The 19,765-nt window shown below is 46.0% G+C and overlaps 1 long non-coding RNA gene across 3 annotated transcripts in view; it reads left to right on the forward strand.

Annotated features, from left to right (window-relative positions):
- Nucleotides 1–19,765, forward strand: part of LOC118555472 (uncharacterized) — a 182,836-nt gene that overhangs the window by 1,297 nt on the left and 161,774 nt on the right. For all 3 annotated transcript variants that reach the window (XR_013449869.1, XR_013449870.1, XR_013449868.1), the window contains exon 2: nt 5,651–5,753. This is a non-coding gene — a long non-coding RNA (uncharacterized LOC118555472). The remainder of the gene's footprint in view (nt 1–5,650; nt 5,754–19,765) is intronic.

Raw genomic sequence — 19,765 nt, forward strand, 5'->3', positions numbered from 1 at the left:
TTACCCCTCACTAACTCACCCACCCCAGAATGACCAGAGAGAGGTTTCATATAGGAGTACACAATTTTGACGCCTGGGTAACAAACTTTAAAGTTTATTAGGCAAGAAATTTCAAAAACTTAAATTTCGGGTTTCAACATAAAGCTATAGAAAATTCACTTTGGTTTGCCATTTCTTGGATGAAAAATAACCAGCAAGATTTCTTTAGCTAATGTGGCTCTTAAAGAGCTCCTTGGGGGTTTGCAAGTTACAAATGCTAAAGGGCATTTCTAGCCGCAGCCAGAACGTGTCTTTCACCGGGCACGGTAAACGGCTTTTAATAAAGCACCCACGTTTATGACCTAAAGATCCTATAAAAGCCAGGACTTACAAGGGCTGCGAGGCAGAAACATTCATACCTAGTCGATTAGACACTCAGTTTTTAGGTAGGATGGGGACAAGTATTTTTGTATGTTCCTTGAATTCAGGCAGATCAAAGGTTGAATGACGTTGGTTGGGACAACAGAGTGTTTATGAGGTGTGTTACAAGTACACTGGCCAACAACTACCACCATCTTCTGCAACACACACACACACACACACACATACACAACATACACCTTTCCCTAGGACATTTACCATTTCAGCCTCAAATTCATCAAACTGTGAAGAAGTCTTTTCTTTGAATAAGAATAAAGATGATAACATGCCTGAGACTATACCCTGTAGGAAACTTTTGGCACGGGATTCAAACACTGAAAAGAAGAAAAAATCAAGCTGGCCAGGGTGGGTGTCAGGGATAAGAAAAGAGACTTGCTTGAGCATCCCCAGCCTTCATTCCTCCCTTTCCGCTGCCCCCAGACACTCCCTCCACACCGTTAGAGAAACCACACAGAGCACACAAACACACCGCTCACACTTCCAATGATAGGCTATTGTATCAAGTGTTATAATCGGGATGTAACAATTTAGGCTGGGAACAGAAATAATCTATCAACATGACCATTAGATGCAGGATGGAATAATGCTTCTATTGGTTGAGTCCTTTCGAGGTAAGCGGGTGTATTGAGCGCGGAAATGTGGGTTCTGTGAATGGATCAAGGCTACTTCCTTTCTTCTTTTCCGTCCTATTATTTTCTTTAAGTATCCCAGTTTGTACATATGTTAGCGCCAGCCCACAAATAAACTGGTGGGAGTAAAGGATATATGCCCTCCACACCTTAAAACCATCTGCTCAGTTTGACATTTAAAAGAAAGGAGGGCAGGGAAGGAGGAGGGGGAGAAAGGGGAAGAAAGGGAGCCGAGAGAGAAAAGATTCAGAATCTAGAAGGAAATGGCTTGAACTTTAGCCCACAAGTTATGTCAATTGCACCTAGCGCTCGGATGCACGTTTTGCACACTACGCCCGGGAACTGGCCGCAGGAAAAGTTCCCTGCGAACCCCAGTAAGCCCTCTGTCACTCCCGGGGGAAGGCAGGCCTGAATGGAAGTCGGGGTAACCCGCTTGGCAGACAAGGAAGCTCCCCCACCCCCCAGCCAACGCAGCGGAGGCTCGCGGCTCGCCACGCTCTGCCGCCGCAGTTCGCAGCCCGCATTAGGGCGCAAGAGCGGCTGGTTGAAACAGGAGCGCGCGCGACGCTGGGCAAGCGAGCTCGGTCCGTAGCCCAGCTCCGTGAGCTACGTACGCGGAGCCCTGTCCTGTCCCTTACTGTCGGGGCGACGTAGAGGCCGGGCTCCTGGCAACCTCTCTTGCCCAAGCTGCGGCGCTCTCCCAGGTCTTGGGCCGTCCTAGAGCAAGGCGTGAGGCCCGAGCCCCCTATCTCCGGCGACTCCCGGTTTGTTTTCTGATAGGGGAGAAGCGATCAGTCAGGTCGGAGCCGAGAAGTCGTCTAGATACTGGCTCCATCTCTGAAACCAGCGGCCAAGCCTAGGGTCAACCCCTTCCTCCGCCCATTGGCAACACAACCCCAGTAACTTAAAAGTTAACACAAGTTCTGACCGGTCTTCCAACAAACCTCATCCATGCAGACTGCATTTACTTATTTATAGGAAGGGGGATCTGCTGTGAGTTCTTAGTCAAACTCTTGCAGTTATCACTTATGCATCTGGTTCTGGGTTAAACACACTTTGCCTTGACATTTCCTCGGTGTATTTCAGCTCTCCTCCACCGTTCTTTCTTAAAGCCCTTAGATGAAGGTAGGAGGGAAGATTGCATATAAGAAATTTAAAACCTTACAAAGAACCATCGTCAGATCCTAAACAAACCCAATTCTGGGAATTTTAACCAGATCCAGCAGAGAGGCCAACGTGGGCGTGGATTTCGGGAGAAAGATACTGAAGATCCCTGCCTGGACACACAAACACTCACAAAACCATCCACTCTCCACCACCACCTCCACCCTGAAGAGAGGAAGAGAAAGAGAGAAAAACCAACTCCAGGGTGCAGGCCGGCCTGCTTCCGGCTGTCTAGAGGCAGACTGACCGCCATTCTCTCATCCCCCACCCCCCTATCCCCTGTGCCCAGTGTGACGCCAGGCCCAACCTGGGTCTGTTCTGAATGGGGGGGAAAAGTGAAATGCCACAAGATCAGTAGCAAGGAGCAGCTGCGGCGTTTCTCTCCTGGGAACGCCACTGCTTCGAAGCCTCCCGAGTGATGTTTGTTTAACCAACAGCTTTCAAAGTAAACAGAGGCCAAGCGCTCCAAAGAAGCTGAAATATAACCCTTACAAGAATTTGGGCCCCGAGTGCCGGCGGAAAACGTAATTTTTTTTTTTTTAAGTAATAAAGCTTCCATCCCAAATAAGGGCCCACCGCAATGCCTAAAGGAAACTAGAACTGTCATAAAAATACAAATTCATCGAAAGGATTCATTACAATAAAGTGACCTCCAAGAAAATCACCCTTCGTCCACAAAAACACACCTGTGGGGTTGGTTGTCAGCGAGGGAAGGGGCACACTACTAACTTGATTTTAGGGAAGTGGGCGAAAACAATCGAATGGAGGTACATTCCCTGCCCCGAGTAGAAAAGAGTAGGCTGGGAGCTCTGCGCCGCCAACCCTGGCTTTGCCTCAGGCACCGAACTTTCCAATATCAAGATATTAACAGATGGTGGTGAGCACATGGAGGGCTGTTACTTACATAATCCAGCCACTCCGCCCGGCCGCGCTGAGCCCGGCAAGGCGTCCGCCAGGCCGCGCGCGCGCCTCCCGAGGGGTGCTGTTGCCCCCCCCCCGAAATAACGTGCCTTTCTCCAACCCCGCCCGGCTCTTTGGGGGCTAGGATTTGGAGAGGTCGTGCTTTCAGAAAAATCTTCGCATCGATTCGATTGTGCTTTACCTTCTTCAGTCCACAGCAGTAAAGAAGCTGGAGACCCAAGGGCAGAGGGAAGCGGAGGGAACGCTTTCGGGGAGAACCCGACGCTCTCCCTCGGGATCTGGGGGGGTACCAGGGAGTGGAATGTTCGCAATTTACATCCCTCCTTCTTTGGCTCAGATTAGCAGGTCTTTCCCAGTTCCTGAAATACAAAGGCAGGCTCGGGGCCGCAGCAGAGGGGAAGCGGGGTGGGGTGAGGGTGTGAGTGCGAGGGGACGCCTCTGCACGCGGGGGCGCAGTGGGCAAAGTTACGCAAAGCCTCGGGGCACCGTTACACTCCCGAGCTTCTGCAGGGTTTCAAGCACTGCTTCTCGCACGCGGGGAGTCCCTTTAGGCTGTGCGGCCGCCTGCTGCCTTCGCGGCCCCAGCCACCTCCCCGCGGCCCGGTCCCTCCCGGTGTGCCTTGTGTACCTCCGCCCGCGTGTCGGGGGACGCGTGTGTTTGCCGAGCCTCTCCCTGAGGGCGACTCCGGCCGCCGAAACCCGTGAGGAATACGCCTGCGTGGGTTGGAAAAGTTTCGGGTTGGGAGGGAAGGCTGGGAGTCGCCTCTCCTGGCACCCGGCAGGAGCGGGGCTGCCTGGCCGGCGGCTTCCTCCCGGTCTCCTCCTCCCTCCCGGCCCTTCCTTTCTCGCCGCAGCCCCGCGATAGGTGTCGCGGCCTCTCGGCCCGGAGACCGCGAGCGCGAGATGCTGCGGCGGGGTCCGGCGCTCCGAGCACAGGGCACGCCCCTCCGGCCCGCGCGGGCCCCCGGGGGGTCCCGGTCCCCCCGCCGGGGCCCCGAAGCCCTCGCCTCCTCCGGGGCCGCCGCCGGGGCCGGAGCCCTGCCCGGCTGGCCCGCGCTGGGCGCACACCGGGCGCAGAGGGCAGCCACCTGCTCCCCGCGCTGCGCGGGGCAGGGGCCATCCGAGCCGCCCGGCCCGAGCGGCCCCGCGGCCCAACCCCCTCCCCGCCCGCCGCCCGCCGCCCGCCGCCCGCAGCCGCCGGCCGTCCGCCTGTTGCTGCGGGGGCCGTTCCGGCGGCGGCGCGCCCGCACCCGGGGACGCGCTCCACCTGGGCCAGGGGGGCCTCCGGGAGGACCCAAGGAGGGGCGGGGGCGTTTGAAGGGGTGGAAACCTCCCCTCCTGTCCACCCCCTTTCTTATGTCAACTAATCTAAGGACATTTGGCCGTTACTCCAGCTTCTCTTTTCTTTGGTCTTTGGACTCCAGGGTGTGAATTCCCAGGAGGTGCTCGATTTTTGGTGGGTTTTGGTGATTTGGAGTGATAAGACTTAAGTTATCCTTCCTGTCCATCTTATTAGGCTTTTATTCAGGAGCGGGCTAGAGATAAATAGGTGTAGGCCGGGCACCGAGGAAAAGAGAAGGAAGCTCCCAGTTTGGATTTATTTGGGGGGAGAGAGAGAGTAACTCTGGAAAGTTGCATTTTGTTTAAATTAGAGCAAGACAAAGTTGAAAGCCAGATTTCTATAATTTTTCTGGTGATATTTCTTTTATGAAGTATCTAAGTGTCTGTTTGTCATCATTTTGAGATCAAAAGGAAAATCCATATGCTGCAGAGTTTTTCGAAATTGCTATTTAAATATGTTTTAAAGGTTTTATCCAACGTGGAGAAGGCTGCTCAGAGGCAAGGCTGGTGACAGGGATAGCGGGATGGTTTGATGTGGAGCAGTGGTTTCCAAGAGTGGCAAGTAATCAAGAATCACCAAGGGAGCTTTTCAAAAACAAAGATTTCTGGGCCCATCCCAGCTAGGCAATCAGTGGGAGGACCTGGGCATCTGGGGGTCATGCTGTGTTTCCAATTACTGCTCAGTTACTGACTCTGTGACCTTAGGTGTGTTACTTAATCTATCTGAGCCTCAGTTCTTTTCATCTGTTAAGTGGGGATAATATCCAACTTACAGAGTTGTAGAGAGTAAAATTGTTCAGCACATGATTGGTGTTCAGTGAACCTATTTTGTCTACAAGTATGTGCTCTGCACACTCACACTGATCTGTACTCCTTTTATACAGAACTCCTGCCCCCAAATATTTTGATGAAGCTAACTGGATGGTCATTTGATATGTACATGTGTGCACATTTTAGCATATGCATAGCAGCTACTTTGGGCCCTTTATATGCACACCGTTCACCTTTTAGGGAATAAACAGTAGAATTAGTGCATGTTTGGAAGCCAGGCTCTATGCTCTTGGACCTAGACCTGTCCATCCTGGCAGACAGGAATCATTTACTGATCTGAAGTCTGCTTTTTTCCTTTCTTTTTTTTTTTGGTCCTCTCACCTTCCATGCTTTATGGATGGCAGACCTTTCCTACAGAAGCTGCCCATCAGACCAATGAAACCACGGGACACAAAGTTCTATTCAAGAAGAGAACAACAAGAAAGAAAAAAAGGTCAACAATCCTAGGTAAAACTAAGACAAATGTATATCATCTATGGTATGTTTTTACATGTCTGAATGAACAACTCCCCCAAATCTCTGTAAAGTAAACTACAACTCTTCCTGAGATTCTTTTCAAACCAATGACCACATGCACACCCCAACATCATTAAAAGGGGGCCCAGGCAAAGAGAGCTGCGAGAAGGCAAAGAAAGATAGGCAGGAAGGTTCATCCCCAGCTGTGATTCTGCAGTAGTGTGAGGGGAAGAAAGCCAGAGAAAGGGAATGGGCTGAATGAACAGAGAAACATCAAGAAGGTTGACAGTTTTAGAACTGGAGATGGCCTTGAGTAGTTAATTATACATCCCCAAAAAGGTATTTGCTGGTACCTTCCAAAAGCTTGAGATGAGTAATCAGGGTGTTTCCTGGGCTGGGATAAGGGACAGATGGACAGCTTGGGGCATCTGTGGGCCCAGTCCCTAGTGAATGAACCCAGGGGTTGGGAGGAGGAGGCACTCCCTGAATGACAGAGAGCTCAAGCATCACCCCTAGATGCCTATCTTCCTAGGGTTTGTGAATATCTTTGGGCAAGTGTGGAAGATTCCTGCTCTCTGGACCTGGGGCAAGTGGCTAGGACTCTCGGGGACAAAACAAAGACTCTCAAGACAACCACAGAGAAACACACATTTGGGGCCAAGCTTCAGGGAGACAGGTGACACTGACTTCTCACTCCCAGGGTAGGAGGAACACTTTGGCCTATACTTGAGATCCTGGTGGGGAGATGGGGGGGGCAGGGGGCAGAGGCGGGGTGGAGGGCAGAGTTTGGAGGGGCCAGGGATGGGTAGGGGAGAGTGTCTGTCGGTGAGTGTGGGAGGGGAGTGGGTGGGGGTAAGGAGAGAGTGTAGGTGTTTGCCTTGCAGAGCACAAGTTGGAGAGGTCCTGGGGTTCGAGGGAGCGGAGTTAGGGGGTAAGTGCAGTGGGGGGGTGCCTGCGACTGGAAGGAGGCAAGGAGCACCAGTTCCCGGCGAGGCAGCTCACTGGGAGCTGACTGGTGCATGGAAGTGTGTCTGGAGGGCCGAAAGGGAGGCAACAGAAAAGTTCTGGAGGTTACATATGACCTTTGCTCAAGCCAGGATGCAGGGTACAGGGACTCGGCTTCCTCAGGCCCTCACTAGCCCGCTGAGACTTAGGAAGCCTCGGGCTCCCGCGCTTCTCCAGGCTTGACAGGAAGGCCTGAGAGCCTGCTGTGAGGCACCCCGGGGTCTTCCCCTGGGAGTGTGGGGGCTGGCAGGTGCACAATGGAGGCACTCTGCTCCCTGCTCCCCTCTCCCTCTGCAGGCACAGCCCTTGGCCCCCCAGGACCTCCCCTCCTGTGCCTCCATCCCTACTCGAGGCCCAGTGTTGCTCCCCTCGCCCTGGTTCCCCTGGGCCTTCTCCTTTTCCCTCACAGATAAAGCACCCTCACCCCTTCATCACCTCCGTGCTAAGCTGGTGGTAGTGCCTGGGGGGGGAGCAGGCAGAGGGCAGGAGGGGGTGCATAGCCCAAAGTGGACTCCAGGAAAATGGAACAACACCATTCAACAGATAACTAATGCTCGTGACACATGGCTAAGAATGGCAGTTGGTGACCCTACTGAGGGAGCAGAGTGGACTAGAGGATTTGGGGTCTTAGTCAACACGGGTGGATAGTTATGTGTTTGAGTTAGTTGGGTTTGTGAGACTTCAATTAGAAGCACAAGCCTAGAAGAATCTGGATGAGGGGCAAAAGTGTCCACACCTCCTCCTCTCAATATCCCAGTGGTCTTTCAGTGAGAATTCAGAAGGAGGCAAATAGATGTAGTAATAAGCAATGATAGATAATTCAGCATTTATTGAGCACTTCCAATGTTATAACCGTGCCAGATGCTTTACACCCAGTGCTGCCATTTTTAAATTCTAAAATCCCATGGATGATAAGACACACTATCAATTTAAAGATGGCCTTTGAGAGAAAAACAAAACATGATATCCTTAAATGTCCAATGGATTATAAGACACACTGATTTCAGGAACATAATATAGTAGGAGAAAAAGTGAAACTTAGAAGGGAAGAAATAAAATATATTAAGTGTAGTTCTCTCAATAGCCGTGATAAGAATTATCCCCACTGTATGGATGAATAGACTGAGGCTGGGGAAGGTTTCACCACTTGCTCAGGGCCGCAAAGCCAGTAATTTGCAGTCTAAATTGGCACCCATGTTTGCCTGCGGTCAGAGCTAGAAGAGTTTCTCCTAGGGCATATAACCTCTGCAAGACTGGGCTTTGTCGGCTTTTTCCTAGCCCTGGTTCTCTCTCGACCCTTTTACCACCAACACCCCTCCCCCACCCTCTAAGCTATGGAGATTTCCATGAGGAGCAAGTAATTCATTGGGGGAGAAAAGGTACAAAATAGTCAAATTACATTCTTCAGATTCAAATAGAGTCTTTAAAAGGGTAAAAACCATGCATGCCAGGTTTTGCTGTGCACTGCAGGAAGTCCATGAATTCAAGGATCCCTGTATTGCTGAAAATAGAATTGTAAAAAATAAAAGGGGTGGGGGGAGAAAGTGAACGAAACTAATCCTATTAAACGTGGTAGCATGTTTTTGTGGCACGCAGGGAGAGATTAAGCACAGGAAAGGGGATAAGTACTGCTTCAGTTTCACTAAACTAATGTGACAACTTGTCATTGGAAATCTTTGCAGCTTGTTAGTAGATGACTAGCTGATTCAGAAGTGTTTTCTATCATTCCCTTTGTGTCTCCCGTGAGGGTTCTTTTTTTTTTTTAATTTTCTTTCTTTTCCTGTTTCTTTCTTACCCATGCTGCTCTATTTTGCTTTTTAATCCTTCGTGTCTCCTTCAAGTCAAAACATTTAGCTGGCTCTAATCAAGATTTGGTTTTGAAGATGCACTTTGACCCCGAGTGGCCCAGAGAAGCCCCGGAGGGGACTGCTCTCCATCCCCAACCCCGGTCGGTCCATCCTGTGGCTGGAAAACCCAAGCTTCTGGGGAAACACTCTCATTTCAGATTTTATTTTTCAACCGTCCTTCCCCTCTTCCCTTTCACCTTTATTTCTTTCTTGTTTTAACCTCGTATCCTCTCCCGTTTGCCTTTCATTTCCAGGCTTCTGACTTTTTTTTCTCACTTTCCCTTTCTCTGCTGTTTTCTAACTTTCTTCCCCTCACCTGCTCGCTTTCCATCTTCTCTTTCATCTCTTTCTTAGAATTTCTTTTCCCTCTTCAACGCACCCAATAATGCTCTTATTTGAGAGATGGAATCCAACAGATGAGACTGTAGGATTCATAGAGAAAAGTTGTGAATCCCTCACATGGGTTTTCACATTGAAGTAACTCTTGCTTGGGGGAGGGGGCAGTGTCATAGGTAGGGGCTGTCAAAAGGCTGATCTCAATCAAGAGGAAGCAAGAATTTTAGGCTCGGTCACCGTCTCTCCAAAGCAGGTGTCTAGCGTGTTTGGAAATGTGGCTGACCGTCCCTCTCTCTCTCTTGCTTTGGCATGGCTTTCTCTCCCACCTTCCTCCTCCACCGCCGCCACCCCCCCCACCCCCCCGCTCCAACTTTCCCCACTGGCTTACCACCAGAGGCGAGATGTTGAGTCAATGGAAAAACAACATTCGCCAACATTAAAGGGAGACTGTTTGGAAAAGGAAGGCCCCGCTGAGGTTCAGAGGAAGCCTGTACATTAACACGGGCCACCTCTTATCTGGGGCAGCTGGGCCTGAGCCGCCTGTGCTGATTCCCTGGCTTTGCCAAGAGGCCTTCAGCAGAGAGGACAGGCTGCCTTGCAGGGTGGGGGGCTGATCCTCATCCAGGAGCAGAGCATCACCAGCACTTTTAGAGACAAAAAGGCCTTGCTTTTCTCCCAGGGGCTTCATGGGGAAACCTGCACCAGTAAGCAAAGTCTTGCAAAAGGCAGCAGTTCTCAGGGCCTTTGTCCCTGGACTTAACACCAGGCCCTCTCGTTTCCAGTCCTTTCGAAGACGCCCAAGCACAGTAAGGACTGGCCATTCTGACCTGAGTGTGATTTATAGGGAAAAACAAGCTAAAGTGACCCAAAGGGGAATTAAAAAAAAAAAGAAAAGAAAACAGAAAACAACAAACACACAAAAACACGTGGGTAAGTTCGCGCTGGCTCTAAATTGCTTACCGTTAAGTCTTGAGCCAGCTCCTGATGGAAAGATAAGGTAAATCCTTAATCAGTCAATAATTAACCGAAGCTCCATTAATGGTCCAGTCAACCAAATCCTGCTGACACCTTCAGAACCCTGCTTTAGTGGGAGGGTTAGGCGGAACCTTTTGATAGACCCCCACTCTTGGATCACCATAAGACGGGTAGAGTTGTGTCTAGACCTGCCAGAGAAATCTTTTCTTAGGCTCACTCTTTTGGATAATTTCTGCAGATTTCACTTTTAGAAATCTCAGCGTGTGTGTCTGTGTTGTGTATAAAACAGTTTGGAGATCTATTCTGGTTTCAGGTCAGTTTGAATCAAATCCCAGATGTGTTCTGCTCCTTACTACCTCAGTTTTCCTAGAGGACCATAGCTTTTCTTTCCTGCTTTGCTCATCATAGTAGTTTGCTCATTTTTGAAGTTTATTCCCAGTGTCTGTAGATATTCCTATTCTTACTTTCTCAATGTCAACATCTCTTCCATTTGTGATAAGCAACCACATAGCCCTACCAAAGCACGAAAATAATTTTCGAGTTTTAAATAAGTAGAAGATTAAAAGCCTAATAAATATTGATTTTGGTCTTTCTGGTAGATCAAGTTCTTTTTACTTCCAACAGAAGCAAATTTTTTTAGGAAGAGGGGTTAGGTCTTAAATGGTTTTTAATTTCATTTTTTTGTTTTTGCTTTGCTTTGTTCTGTATAGCATCTAGTGTGTTATGATATGCTTGTAGTTACACTATTAGATGAGAAAAATCAGCATATTAAGTGTGGTTTGGATTTTTCCTAAGGTCAAGCTGTAGGTCATGACTGGCTGCCAGTCCATGAACTTTTCCCCTAATTTTGTCTATTCAAACCATTTGAGAAATATGTCCTTTTAGACACGGGGGAAATGGGGTATAAGAATGTGGTTTGATATGAATCCATCTCCACCGCAGGAGAAAAATAACAAAAATTGAATGTTTGGCTATTAAGGTATCAGTGGTGTTATTCCTGCATGTCCAAGATGGCTCATCCATTTACACTTCTGTTGGTTCCACAGCTCAGCCTCTGTGATCACCAACACATCATTCTCCTCTCCTAATAGAGCTCAGTAGTCTGGGTGCTCAATTAATCCTTGGCTGTTTGGGGGAGTTGCCAATGAGTGGAAATTCTGCCAATGATCTGTGACACCCTTTTCAACAAACATTATTTGAATGACATTTCTTTTTTCCCCAAACCATCCATCTGTCCTTTCTTATGCAACTTTTGAGTTTCAAAAGGGTAGAAGGCAAGCTTTCTTTTGGTCACATATTTGGTCTAAGAAGGCAATCTATGAATTAAAAAATGTAATCAAACTACAGCCTTATAAATAAGTCTATGAGATTCACCAGCTTGAAGCAACATGTTAAATATAAAACCAATTAGACCCAGCCTTCTTTTTCTGTTTGCCCATTAAAACTTCTTGCTCGCATGAAGGCGGTTGGTAAATGACTAGATTCAATGTTGCTATGATCATTTGGGGGTACAGTGGGAATGGGAAAGATAAGAAGAAAAACAGAATTTTTTTTCAAAACTAGTCATTAAATTTGTAGGTAAACAAATCTAGGACCCAGTTTTCTTGGGTTTTATGTTAACTTTTGATTGTTTTAAAATATGGAAAAGTATTACCTCGCCTATAAGAGTGCTATTAAGTAAAGCAGAGGACATACATCAAATTGTCTGTGTGGTCATGTTGCTTGGATATTAAAATGAGATTTTAAAGAATGAAACTGGAGTCTATTTTTCAACAAGTGGAAAGGCATTTATAATTATACTAATAATTTTTGAGTATCATATTAATGAGGATAGGGAGATGTAGACTTTGACATTGGCATGTTTAGTTACATTCACTATGAAAAAAAATGTTGTTTACCCCTCGAGAATTTCTTAAGAAAAAGAAAAATCAATGTCCATCAATGAGCAATATTTTTCTCCCCAGAGGATATTGATTTGAACATTGACTTCACAATGGGTGAGTTATTTCCCTCAGACCCCCTATTATGAATTGTTAGGTGACATGTCTTTTATGAGCCAATAAACATGTTGTTTCTAGTATAGTAATCTCGTCGGGGAGATTCCAACTTCTGAGTTGTGGTTGGTTTGGAATATTTCAGCTTTTGTATGTGAAGTATTTCTACGGGGTATATTCCAAGTTTAAAAAGCCATATCTCTCATCTTCCTTCCTTTTTAAATGAAATACAGCTTTTTCGATACTTCTGAGGGAAAATCAGGTGGCAGTGAATAATTCCCTTTTTTGCTTGCTCCTCAACTACATGTCCTCTCAGCTTGTGCGTAGACCCATGACTCATGTGTAGTCATATAAATGTCTTCATGATTCCCTTTTCTCTCTTTATGTCATGGTACAATATTGGTATCTCTGATTTTGAAAATAAACCAGACTTTCAATTTACCAGAGAAACCAGTATGTAAAGGAACATTGTAGTGGGTGAAAGCAGGGAAGAGGATAGGTGATGTTGAATTTTTGTTAACATGAATGCTCATTCTTCAATTCATCTGTTAGGATTTGTGTATAATGTATCTTCTTAATGAGCTTCTTAAAGGGCGAATTTAGAATTTATGTTAGATCGCCTTTGGGTTTATTCATCCATCCATTTATTCTTGAACAAATATTAATTTACCGCCATATCATGTGCCAGACACCGTGCTCAGCATGGATGATAATGATAAATAAGACCCATCTGAGGCAGTCACAGGGTGGTTAGGAAGACATTAGGTCGGATAGTTTTGAATACGTGTTGACACAAAATACTTTAGGAGTCCTGAGACTTAGCTTCAGGGAAGCTGGGAGTATCAAGGAAGTCTTCAGGGAGAAGGTGAGCATAAGCCTAGTTAATTAATCAGACCATGGGCTTAAGAGAGGAACAGAAGCACGTGTCCCTGTTGCATCGTGAGAGAAACCTTAAGCAAGTCACTGTACCTCTCTGAGCCTCGGTTTCCTGTCTGCCAACTGGGCATAACAATACTTGCCTTATGAGATTGTTGCGGAGATTAAATGAGAATGCATGAAAAGGCCTCAACACTGTGCACAAAGCAGGCGCTCCATCAATGTTTGCTGCAGAGGTATAAGAAAGTGACATCGCAGCGCACTCTAATAGGAATCCAACAAATACTTATTGGGCACCGACCAGGTGAGACACCACCAGTGTGTCAGGAGACACCGTGACGGTGGAGTGAGGGATGGGATGACAGGCAGCTCATGCACCTCACGGAGGAGACACACTGCTTCTGTGCTTGGTGAGCCGGACATGGGGTTCAGAGCGCCAGGGGAGGCCTGGCGGAGGAAGAGGAGCCAACGTTTGTCCTGCCAGACCAGGAAGGGCCTGATGTGGCCGTGGTGGCCTCAACACAGGCAAGAGCCAGGCAGACTTGTCCGTGTGTGATCTCTCAGTTTCCTTCAAGTTTTCCGCAGGTGCTCATTGCCTTTCTGTAGCTAGATTACAGTCTCTTAAAAACAGCAACAAACAAAAAACCCAAAACCAAGACTCCCATCTGTTCACTGTGGCCTGTTATGTGGCGCCTCTGGTATACACCCAATAAACACGACTAGGTCTTCATGCTTCCCTCTTCTCCGCATGCTGAAATGTTCCAGTCGTTTCTGAATGCCCAGTCAGTTTCAGAGTGCTCAGATTTAAATGCTTGCTTTTGTGCTTATTAAAGAGATTCATGAATTGGGAATTGTGATCATGTCACTGCCTAAAACTCTTCCCATTGCTCTTAGGATAAAGTCCAAAATCCTGAATGCGCCTGACAAGACTTTGCATAATCTGGCTCCTGTCCTGGGCTCCTGCCTCATCTCCTGGAACTGCCCATCCTCCCCACGTCTCCGCCTCCCTGGCCTTACTCCTGCTCTTCAGTGCACCCGCGCCCTTATACATGCTGCCCCCCGTGCGCGTGCGCATAAGGTCTCCGCAGCCCCTCCTCCAGACCAACTCCCCGCTTTAGGGGCCCGCTTCAAAGTCATTTGCTCAGGAGGGCCTCCCTCATTTCCTAGGTTAGACACTCGAATGATACAGGCTCTTATCGCCTGGAGTTTTCTTTTATTCTGCTCACCATAATTGAAATAAATGATTGGAACGTAAGCTTTATTAATCCAACGAATGTTCTCTGAGCCCTTGATGTGGCCTAGATGTTGGGAATGCCGCACAGGAAGGCAGAGTCTCTGCCCCGGGGGCGCGTAAGGGAGGCAGTGAGCGAGAAGCGACTGTAGATGGGATATAATGTCAGGCCGTGATAAAGGCTCTGGAAAATGGTTAAGCTGGGTAAGGGGACAGAGAGGGCTGAAGGTAAGTTGGGAAGAATAAGAAGGCAAGTTTGTGGTTGTCTTGTTCAGTGCAGAATTGCCAAAGCCCAACACAATGCCTGGCGTCTAAAAAGTACCTGACAAATGTTTGCTGAATGAAAATCATGTTGGTTCAAGTAGACCCAGAGGAGTGAAGGGTTGAATAAGGCTAATATAGCTATGCTTCCTTCTCCCCAATTTCCCTGACCGTATGTATCTGGGACAATGTAGTCTGCATGTTCCCCCCGCATTAGGTAGGAATCCACATCAAACCTAACACCCTGGTAAGGCTGAACTATAATCACACCTTTTGTGTGGCCGCATTGCACATTTTCTTTCTTAATTGCCACGGGCAAAATAGCAACTGGTTGGTGAATGAAATATTTAGGCTTTGAAGAATTGATATTCTAATCAGTTGCTATTTATGCCAATGATCAACTATTTCTCAGTGAGGAGGAGGACAATTTTTTTTTTCTGTGATCTCTGTGCGTCTAAGTGACTAATGAAGTCAATCTGGGCTTGGCAGATTTTGCCACAACTTGGACAGACGTGGCACTCATGATGTTGTGTTACTTCTCAGCTTGCTGGTTCCCTTGTTCCCATTGAAATGATCTCATTTTTGGCATTTTCCTTTCAAAGCGTTATCGTCCCATTTTGCACGATGCCGCTGTGGGGCTCAGGCTTAAGGCACGGTCTGCCACTTTTCTTTCAACCAACCTTGTCTAAAAGAATATTCTGAAGACCAAACATATTCTATTAGCTTTATTTTGTTTTAATCTGGGTGGGATGGGGGAAGAGGGGAATTTATGCTCTCACAATTTTCTTCTTCAGTTTGGAGAGAACTGGACCTTGGGGCTCCGTGTGAATTGAGAGTCAGACAAATTGGGTCCGTTCTCTAGTCTCGGTTAAAAAAATTTTTTTGCACAGCAGGAAGGAAATGCACAATCGGAATGGTTCCCATTATCTTCTGTGGACCCTAGCACACCTTTTCTATTGTGCGGTCACCTGGCCCCACTTCTCCCATGAACTGTGTCTTTCCCTGCCCCAGGGGCCCTCTCTGGTTCTGCACTTTTATGGAGTCCATTGCTTTGTTCGCACCACTCTTTGGACAGAAAAAAAACCAATCAAAGTCCATCCTCTAAGTTCATTTTGGCTCTAATCCCCGCTGTTTTGTCTGTCCCACCCCTTTCTCTCTGTGTATCACACTGTTTATCTCCACAACCAGATCCCAGACTCCCCAACAGAAAACCACACAATTTATATCTGCCATTAACCAGCTCCCCCAACCACCCCATGCACTAATCAGAGGTCTTCCCATAGTTGCTGCTCAGGGGTTTGGGTTAAAAAAAAAAAATAGAGAGAGAGATTGGAAAGAAACGGACTATATTTCCAGCTTCACACTGTTTCCTTTAATATGGCCAGTTTGTAATTATATATTTACTTATCTTTCTCCGTATTGACTGCTCTCCCTTCCCTCAAGCTATAAGCCTCATAAAGGCTGGGAAACGTGTCTGCTTTGTTGACCAAGGTATGCCTGATGCTGGCCAGAGTAAACATGTTTAATGAATCTCTGTGGAATATAGGAGTGAATGTAGAGGAGAAGGAGCTTATTCAGGGTGGATTTTCATTTACCCTAAAGAAGTGAAATGAAAGCAAACTTTGGTGGTTTTGTTTCACTGTGGGCAAATTGGTATGGACTGAGAAATTCAATTAACTGTATTCATCAATTTTTGTTTCTGGGCTAGAATCATGAGACTAAGACCCGGAATTCTTGGTCCCACCTCTTTTGTGGCATTAAAAACAAAAAACAAAAACAAAAAACCAAGCCCAAACCTTGGCGTATTACACCACCCAGATTTTTGTCTTTGTCTCAGAGAAGGCTCAGCTGAACAGTAGATTCCTCAGCCAGCACAACAATCACAAACTCCGAAAACCTCAGCTGCCCCGGATGATGTCACAAAACCCTTAAGAATGCTCACTGCTGAGTTGGGCACAGGTCCAGCAAACACAATTCTTCCTGCCAGTTATTCAGGGTCTTTGACAGATTAGGTGGTCTTTTTTTCTTCTTCTGCTGCTTCTTTTTTTTTTTTTTTTTTCCAACCTCTTAAAAGGCAGTTCAGTTTACCTCTAAGCAAGACATTAGCTCTGGCTGCCCCAAATAACATTTTAATTGAAGTCTCAGTCCAAACAAATGCCCAGCCTCTTTATTAACCCCAACAGTGTAATTTTTCAACCTAAGACTGATTCAGGGGAAACTGTCTCACTTAAACTGCTACGCAATGGGACATGGCAGTTTTCCTCAACCAGTCTCTTTTCTGACCTTGATTTGAACCTTAATCTCTTCTAACGATGTTTTCTTTATTAGCTGCTCACAGCCGTGGCACAAGACTAATTTTCCTGTTTTTAGACTATCAGTTTACAGAGGTATTTCACTCCCCCTTTTGCCCCCAAGAGTCACCAAGATTTCATGGACCTCTTTGGGAAAGGGAAGGGAATACCTATGTTTCACATTTGTTGTTGTTGTTTTTTAAATTTAGTAATTTAAATAGCTGCTTTGCAAAATGTTCTATAGAATTTTAGATTGTATTTTTGAGGTACACTGAAGTTTAGGTACAAAGAAACCATATTCTGAATTGTCAGAAAAACCTAAAAAAAACCCAACTCTTTTAAATTATTTCAAAAGATCTTTCATCAATAGCCTGGTCCACACTCATAAAATGAAAACTAAGGCTATTATCTGAATAATTCGGGCAAAAACAATATGTTTTTATTAGAGACCTCTAATCTTTTAGGGGAGATCTGAATTATCCAGATAATTGCTGCAATTCCTTCCTTCATTTTAAATGCTTAAACATAATCAATGAGTAATGACAGAGAAAATCATTTTTCTTCCTTATACCTTCCCATTTTTTGACATTGGTAAAATGATCCAAATCAAAAAAAAAGTGCACCCTTTTCAATAACAATGAAAAAAAATGTGTTTCTCTATTTGGTGTATACCTTAATATAGCAGAACTATGTAGGTAGAAAAACAGTGCTTGTGATCATGTGCTCAATTAGATTTATTATAGGTTTTTGTACTTTTTGGCATTAGTGTGAAAGCATATTGGTTATTATTTTTTATAACCTAATTGGAGGCTTTGTATCTAGTTACCCCTCTGTTCTCAGCTTAATACAATAGTTTGTTGATTGCAAAAATTACATTTCTGTGACTTTAAAGTCCTAGAACTAGGATTGCCATTGAAAGTTGGGGATTTAGCCTGGTGTTTGGAGGGCAGCGACCATGTGCCCTCTGGGTGTGAGGAGGTAGGCAGCTGGGAACAGTTGTCTGTCCCCTGCGGTGTTCAGTGGTACTCGCAGCATGTTGGCATGATAAACTTTGCCTTCATTTCACTGGTTCAAACAATTAGTGGGATTGAATCAGAGTTCTCCTAGATCATAGTTTATTATATGTTATTAAATTCCATTATTCAAGAAGTTGCTGCTATGATTATAAAACTTCCCAACATATCCTGCAAAGCTCTCATCTCCATTCCTGGTGCATTTCCTTTTACATTGATCTTTTGCTTCTCTGATGGGCAAGTTTTGTTCTGTTTTTTTTTTTTTTTCTTTTTCGTTCCCCTTGGTACTTATTTAAAGAGCTAAGAGCTAATTTGAAAATACGTCTACGAAAGGACAACAGAAATGAGATGTGAAAAAAACTGGATGAAGATTCTTAATTAGTCCATTATTTGACACGCACGATTTAACATGGTATGCTTAGCATTGTGCATTCCCCAAAAGAACAAGGCTCTTTTTTTTTTTTATCCCAAACTTTAGCTCCCTCTCATTCATTATATCCCTTCTTGTCACTTTCCATTAGCTGATCATGACATCCTTTGCTGGAAGGGCGAGCAAGCAGATTACTTCCAAACTGGTGTAAGTGACACTCAAAAGACTGGCCTAAAGGGGGTTCTGTGGCAGCAACAAGCTCCTCAGCCCCTGGAGCTGGAGAATGTCATTTCAATAATATATTGGAGTCCGTTGTCACATCATTTCTGTAGCAACTTGGCAACTTCCCAGAAGTGGTAGGAATAGGTCTTCTACCGTGATGGAATCTGATGTTATCACTGTCGCTGACAATAGTAATAATACAATAGTATAGTATAATAATATAATTAATAATAATAATTAACATTATTAATAGTATATACTACTAGGAATAGATAGTAATATTATTATTAATAGTATAGTATAATAATAAATAATAATAATTATTTTTATTATGTACTGAGCCAATCTAGTCCTTCTAACTAGCATCTTGCATTTTACAGATGAGGAAACTGAGGACTGAAGTGGTTAAATACATTGTCCATGGTCACACAGCTGATAAATAGCCGAGCTAGGGTTTTAATTGAGGTCTGGCAGACCCCCAGCTATGCCTCTTTCCATTAAAGCAGGTTATGCATAACACACCAACTTTTAGGAAACTTCACCGTGTCTCCCTAATTTTGTTGCAACTGAAAACTAACCTGTCACCAGGCCCTTCTGAGTGGAGGTGGGGATGACTGAATGAGGCAGCCAGGGATCAAACATACATGATCAGATGGTGCTAAGGAAAGAAGTGCAGGATCTGATGCTCTGATCAGCTCAGCCCTAGCGAGGCAAACTGCTCCCAGCTCATCATCCCTGCCACCCCACCCCACCCCACCAGCCCTCTCCTACTCTCAAAGGTCCAACCTTGGGAATCATCCTCAGCCTTGGAACGGCATTGGCCTGGGAAGAGCTGAATGGTTGCTGATAAGAGGTGTGTCCCAGTCACAGACAGCAATGAAATCTGATCTGAACAGCACTGGGACCAGTCCTGGCTGCCACTAAGACCCTCATGCCAGCTTCCGGCCTCATAAGCTCCTCTGTTCCTGAAAACACAAGTTTTCTTCATTAACCAAATTTTAGATTCTTTCCTTCACATGAAGCACGTTTTAGCTTCTTTTCCCAGGAATCTTTGAAATATTTTGATCTTAAAGTAAAGAATAGGGAAATACAAAGCAATACGTTAAGTAAAAGTTGCCTGTTATTTGACTACCAGGAGAAAATTCATAGTCCCATGATATGTATCTTTTCTGTTCAGGCTGTACATATAGGCTAGGCTTTAGGTAAAACATGGTGGTTGTAGGATGGACTCTGAAACCGGACCACCCAGCTTTAAATGTAGACGCTGCCACCAGCAGTGACCTAACCTCTCGGGATCCCAGTTTTCTCATATGTAAAGTACTTCCCTCCGAGAGCTATTGTGACCATGATCTCATGTGCGTGACGTAGCTGGCCCATGGCAATCACCTCCTGCATCTAGTTACTGGTACATAGGCGCTGGTCCGTGATCTTGTCTTACTCGCTGTTGCTGACCATGCTCCAGCCTCCTTGAATCCAAGCCCATATTTAACTTCATCTTCAGCCATGATTCCGTCCCTTCTCCGTCCATGTGGTGTGATCAGCTTCCCCCTTGCACCTCACCGGTGATTTTCCAGGTCTCAGC

This window comes from Halichoerus grypus, chromosome 7 (genome assembly GCF_964656455.1).
Source record: "Halichoerus grypus chromosome 7, mHalGry1.hap1.1, whole genome shotgun sequence".
NCBI classification, from domain to species: domain Eukaryota; kingdom Metazoa; phylum Chordata; class Mammalia; order Carnivora; family Phocidae; genus Halichoerus; species Halichoerus grypus.